Below are 6630 nucleotides of genomic sequence, written 5' to 3'. Positions count from 1 at the left end.
AATGGTAGGAATGATGAAGCAGGAAAAAAAAAACATTTAAAAATACTTTGCAAAAGAGACTCATAATCAGGCAAAAGAGTTTTACGTGGAAAGGAGATATGTTGTGTTTTAGTTTCACTTCTGTCATTTCAGTTAGGTAACTTCACACAATGTACCATGCTCAGTTTCCCTTTCTAAAAAGAAGGAAAAGAGGGTGGATCATGGGGACACTGATGATCTCTATAATATCTCACAAATTTCTGTATTTTTGTGAAACGAAAGCCTTAACCACTTTAATATTTTTGGATATTTCCTGATGTTATCTCTGTATGAGGTGAGGGAATTTAAGTGGAAATTTCTCTGTTCATCTTTATATTATTTCACTAGTTTCCATGCTTTCTTGATGCATTTTTCATAAGAAAATTTATATTTTTAAACATCATTGAGCGGAAATTTGTCTTAGCATCTCTCAAAGTGAATTAATTGCGTTCCATTTATTCGGAATTACCTGGAAATATGTTTGTGACATACAGTGAGCCTTTCCCATTCCTCACATTCTGTCTGTGGCTTCTTCATTGTTCCTTCTTTACTGAAGGAAAAGTGGTTGCTTTTCAATGTCGTTCTCCACTCTTCAGCCTAGGATGACTCTGAAACAAAAGGCTTCAGGAAAAAAGATTTTACATTATTAAAAAGCTGTTTTACTGCCCACTTTTTTTACACACTGTGACCAGTTCACTGTAGGTGCTCAATGAACATTGATTCTTTTTTCCAGTATGTGAATGAATAAATTAAGAAGCTCCTAAACAATTTGCTGTTTTTCTTGTCAATAAAAAAATTATAAGGAGAATTGATTATAATATTTCTATAACTGAGAACACAGGATGATGTATTATTTTCATCACTGACTTAGAAAACTAAGACCCAGAAATACCTTTCAGAAAACTAAACAACAATAACAAAACCCCATATTTTAAATAATTCTCATGATTTAATTTCCAAAGCAAAGCACTCCTCATTATACAAGTTCATATACTCTTGGGGGTTGCTTTGGTTTACAACACTATTATTGCAACATTTGTGGGTGCTGAGTATGGGGAGCTAAACATTTAAATTCTTGCATTGAGATTGTCATTGAGTGATATATGCACTTTTTTTTAACGAAATGGAGTAATCACATTGTTGTCAAATAGATCTGGATATTCATCTCTCTCAATTCACCTATTTGTTTATAGTATGGAAATTAGTTCAAGTGCTTGAAACTAAATTTATCATATCTTCCACAGTAAGCATTCACAAGGATTTATGTATATTTCTAAGGAAATATTTTTTGCTGAAATAACGTTTTTAAATTTAGGTTATTCAAGATAGGCTAATTGCAGTGTCAAACAAGCCCCAACTTTAGGAACTTAACACAATTAACAGCTTCTTCATCCACCCCAGCACAGTTGGCAGCACTGTGTGAAGGTCACTTTGGGTCCCCAGAGCAACGTTTGAAGGAAGCGTCCCATGGGCACTTCTGCCTCTGCAGCCCTTAGATCTGAGGCCTCTGGGAAAAAGTGCTTGACAGACATATTGTGATCTGGGTCTTGTCAAGCAAAATGTGCCTTTAGCATCAGTTCCTAGCATTAGCAACTCATTAGTATGCTCCCGCTGCCACCCAGCATGTGCCCTATTGTAAGGGGAGAGCTATTGCCTATGGAGAGTTCAAAGAACTAAGCCTAGAGGACTTTGAAGGGAAATATTGATGCTTCCTTTTATCATTTGGCTTTCACCTTTGTGGGTTCTTCAGAAATTATTGCTTTTAGAGACAAAAACAAAGAACAATCATGATGTTAACTGTGAAGTTGTTGTTTTTTGGTGGATTTCTATTTAAACCATCTTGCCTGAATAAACACATCAAGGAAGAAAGGCAGATTGGGCCACAAGAGCATGCACCCTTTTCAGAGTTAACAAAACAGATCTCCTGAGACCAAGGTGTGCTGCTAGGAGGTTTTGGTCTTATACTAACAGAGTTGTCCCTACATGGTCACCTTTCAATCAGTGGCTCTTCTGCTAGTTATCAGTACCTTCTCACACCAGATGAGCCACACATGGAAACTACCTTTAACATTTCAAAGACGATTATAGAAGGCAAAAATTTTGTGATGTTGGTATTAATTGCTATTACTCTATATTTTGCATGGCATGGTGAATATAGTGAATGATAATGTAGTGTATACTTCAAAATGGCTGAAGAACAAATTTCAAATGTTCTTTTTACCTGCACACAAAACATAAGTGTTTGAGATGATAGGTATGTATATTAGTTTGATTTATTTATTCCATACTTTATTCATCAATAATCATGTCAATTTGTATATCATGAATATATACAACTATAATTTGTCAATTTACAATTTTTTAAAAAGTCACACTAAATGTTTTCTATTTGTGACACTGGCTCAGGTTTTCAAATCTGGTGAGTTTAATAGGAGATCATCTACTGGTAACATCCTGCTATTGAACTAGTTCCTAAAGAGCTCCCAGCTCATTTGTCTACTTCTTAGATCAAATCTTCAATGGAAAAAGGACACATTTTGTTATTCTAAGGGTTATTTAAACCTTTGTGTTCATGAGAGTTAGTACACCAAGGGTTCTGAAATTTCCTTGAATTTTTTTTTTAAGCTGAATTTTCTTTTAAGGTAACAAAAACCAGAATTTTAAGTTGTTAACACCTGGGGTCTAATTTAACTCTTGCAATGGGATTAAAACAAAAATTATTTAAAAACAACAGTGACAAAGTAACTTAACTAATCATGCATGATCCTCAATTTTGAGATTTATATTTTACATATTTTGTTCATATGGTGACTTAATGACTACATATATTTCTAGATACCTTTCTAGATGAAAGATATTTATTGACCAGGGGTTGCTTTTGTCATTATTGCAGTTATTTTCTTTCTTAAAATTATCTATGTAAAGTATATAATGAAAGTAAATATGTTTTTAAGAATAATATCTTCCTCCCAGCACAGTCCAGCGTGGGACGGCAAGGGGCCTGCCCCTCCTTGTCTTCATGCAGGGACCCAGGATCCCTTCCCTTCTTTAACTCTGCACTCTTTCGATTCTAAGTTCTTACTGGTTATGTAGTGGATGGGAGCAGGGGAAATATAGAGGGTATTACTAAGGTTTTAGAGCTATGTGATTTTAATCTCCATATCCTCCAAAATCTAACAGTGTGATTTGAGAATAGTCCTCACTTTGTTTTACAGACTAAATTGTGTTTCTACAGAGTGCATAGGTTGAAGGTCTAACTGCCAGTGTGACTGTATGTGGAGATGGGACCTCTAAGGAGATAGCTGAGCTTATATGAGGTCATAAGGATGACCAATAGAACTGGATTCATCACAAAGGGAAAAGACAGACACAGGGGCACACAGACTAAAGACCATGTGGGGACACAAGAGAAGGCAACTGTCTGTAAGTCAAGGAGAGAGGCCGTAGGGAAAACCGGCTGACTTCTGTTCCAGAACTGTGAACAAAAATTTCTATTAAGTGACGCAGTCTGTGCTTTTCCTCATGGCAGCCTTAACTAAAACACTTTGTTACACCAGTCACTTGGAAATCTATGCATAATTCTATTGTAAAATTATTTAGGATTGCCCTTATATATCTTCATAATTCGTATCCTTCCTTTTATTCCCTACATCACTATTTTGTTTATGGTCCTTACTCCAAATCTGTCCTATATCCCAAATGATACCCTCCCAATCAATAAGAGGTTACAGGACGATGGTCTGAAATCTAAAACCTAACCATGTGAACTCGTAGTTTAAACTTTCAGTGACCACACAGACCTTGAGACAAAATTCAAATCACCAGGTATGATGACCTTATGATTAAGTACCTGCCCACCCACTTAATGTTATCTCCCACCTCTGCCACCCACTCTCCATAAAAGTCTCATGTGCTAGCCCCATAGAATGGCCCGAAATTCCCTTGAACACAATTGTTATTTCTTACCTTCATTTTTTTTCTCTTCTCTATGGAATATTCTATTTCTGCACTTAACTAATTTCTACAGATCCCATGCTCAGCTTAGAAGGAAATCTCCCTGGAACATCAACTCTTGATTTCTCCTTCTCTCAAAGTCCTGATTTAGTTTCCTTTCTTTAAGATTCAGTAGTGAATTCTGTCTGAAAACCCCTCTCTAATATGTATCATGTTTCCATGGATTTTTTGCTGCCTTCATCACAAAACCGTGACCTTTATAAGGACAAGGATTTTATGTTTCAAAATAAGCATTGAATAAGTATCTTTTGCCTGCCTGTGTGAGCAAATCTAAGACTCAGTTTATCTCTATATCCATGGCTTTCAATCAAATGGCAAAAAATGTTCACCAAAGAAATGGAAATAAATAAAGCTTCATCACTTTATAAGCAAAAATTCATTCAATGTCTAGCACTGTTTTTTTTTTTTTTTTAGGTTGTCTTTACTGGAATTTCAAAACCACAAAAAGAGATTCATCACCACCTGCTTTCCTTGGAGCATAACAGTTCATGTTCATGTTGGAAGTTGCTGGATCATTTTCTTTGAAGAAGCTGAATTCATCTATGCATCTCATTAGGCAAATACATGAATGGGTAAAAGTAGAACTGTGTGGTCTACATCTTTAAAGAAGGTGGTGGGTGGTGTGTTTTGTTCAACAACACGTGTACCACCACCCTCTCAGGTCAACTACAATAAACAGTGATGAAAGTTTCTAGACCACCAGGGTTTTATAGTTAGGCTCAACTCTTTTAGACTGGGCCAACTTAAAAAAGGAGAAATCAATGAACCAAGTGTATGGAATTAGTCCAAAGGAACAAATATTAGAAACAGGTGTGAGATATTTCCTGGGGAAAATGAAGCATTAATTCATTCTAACTGGCAGTGGACCATGTTATATTTCCTGAAGAATTCGCTGCCTTGAAATATTTTGACAAAGGAGTTAATTATAAACTTTTTTTTTCTCATTTCAAGCCAACTTTCACAAAGCCCACACATCTGCATTAAAAAAAAAAAAAAAACTATTAGGCGCTTATGTACACTAAATGTACAAGTGACTTGCTTAAAAACACTTTATAAAACACATGGATGTCTGTAATAAAAATCTTTTGGGAGACACTTTGCTAGTAACAGCAATGCTAAATTAAAATCATTCAGAGAAATCAACATAAATCTAAGGAAAAAGACAATCCAGACTGCCTTAGGTTTTAAAAATATTTTCATAGGTAGACTTCAATTGAACGAGATAATAAATTTAATTATGATAAACAAGGAAACAATGTCAACTCAGTAGCTTTTCACCCCCCTTTCTGGTCTTTTACCCAGTGATAGGTTTTGTGGATCCCTGAAAGTGAAGGAGATTCTGTTTTCACTTTTGCAACTTTTACTAGTTGGTTTATAGTCCAAACTCTCAAATTGGATGTAGATGCTTCTTGAGTTTTGAGAGGTATAAAGGAATTAGTGCTTCCTTTTTTTACTGTTAACATTTCCTCTCCTTTTCCCCTCTGAGCTATTTTCTACTTCCCAGAGCATCCCTCTTTGGCCTCTTCTTACAGGTGGTCTTCTAGCTGCTGTTGCTGCTAAGATGCTTTGGTGGCACTAGCATTAAAGGCAGTCATGAATGAAGTCAGTGTTAATCCTCTGCCACATCCTTCCTGTCTACTAGGCTCTGAATCTTCCTAGAGACCAGCACCCATATTTATATTGCTAAAATGGGGTCAGGTGCAGATTCTCAGTATATTTGTGAGGACAGTATTTTAAGCAATATATCAAAGCATTCTTTGAACACCTTGTGTAAGCTTTGCAGTTCTGCGTGCTGGAGAAGGGAAAGGATCCATTTTTGTTATAAGAAGAACAGGTTAGGAAAATGATAGGGGTAACCTTCCAATGCAGTTTGTGACCTAGAAACAAACACTCCTTCATTCATTTATTTATACAGTTCAAAGCAAATATACATTTAAAGGAAAGGATTGGAGACACAGATAAACATTTCCAAACAAACAATCTTTGGCTTCAGCCTCTGATCTAATGTTTTAAAATGTCAGATAGTGTTCCTCACACAAGGGAGCATACATATAAGACTAAAAACTGGTCAGACAACCTGCCCACTGGTATGTGAACAGATTTTTTGCAGATGAAATTGTTTTTTTTTTCTTTTCATGTGTGGTTTGACATTCCTAAAGGGGCTCTTAAAATACTGCCTAGTGATAGGAAATTTTTAAAAATAGCTGTCTTCGATATATAAATCAACTTTCTTACATCTGAACCTTTTTCTTCTTTGTGGCAGAAGAGAAAGCCAAGCACTAACTGCTCAATTTTAGTTAATATCATTGATAGTAAACTTCGTTTAGTAGGAAACCATGTTTTAATTTTTTAAAATTATTTTTTTTCAGTTGTATGTTTTACTTACAACTCTTTCTAAGTGTTCTAAAATGTAATATAGTAAACTGACTTAACTGACTATTCCAGTCCCAATGATTGAGGTAGCAGATAAATAGATCTTCATTCTGAATGTTCTTTACTAATTGCAATACAAGATTATTTCAGTATGGAATTAAAGACAAAACTGTTAAAAACTGTAGTGTTTCTGCTTGCAGTAGACACAATTATTCATATAGGTGA

General features: G+C 35.4%; 1 pseudogene; it reads left to right on the top strand.

The window, feature by feature from the left end:
* Positions 1-1485: 1485 nt before the first annotated feature.
* Positions 1486-2183, top strand: LOC125616172 (annotated as a pseudogene).
* The last annotated feature ends 4447 nt before the right edge of the window (positions 2184-6630 follow it).

Source organism: Marmota marmota, unplaced genomic scaffold (assembly GCF_001458135.2).
Source record: "Marmota marmota marmota unplaced genomic scaffold, marMar, whole genome shotgun sequence".
NCBI classification, from domain to species: domain Eukaryota; kingdom Metazoa; phylum Chordata; class Mammalia; order Rodentia; family Sciuridae; genus Marmota; species Marmota marmota.
Note: the sequence above shows the minus strand (reverse complement) of the source record. Positions and strands in the feature narration are given on the sequence as shown.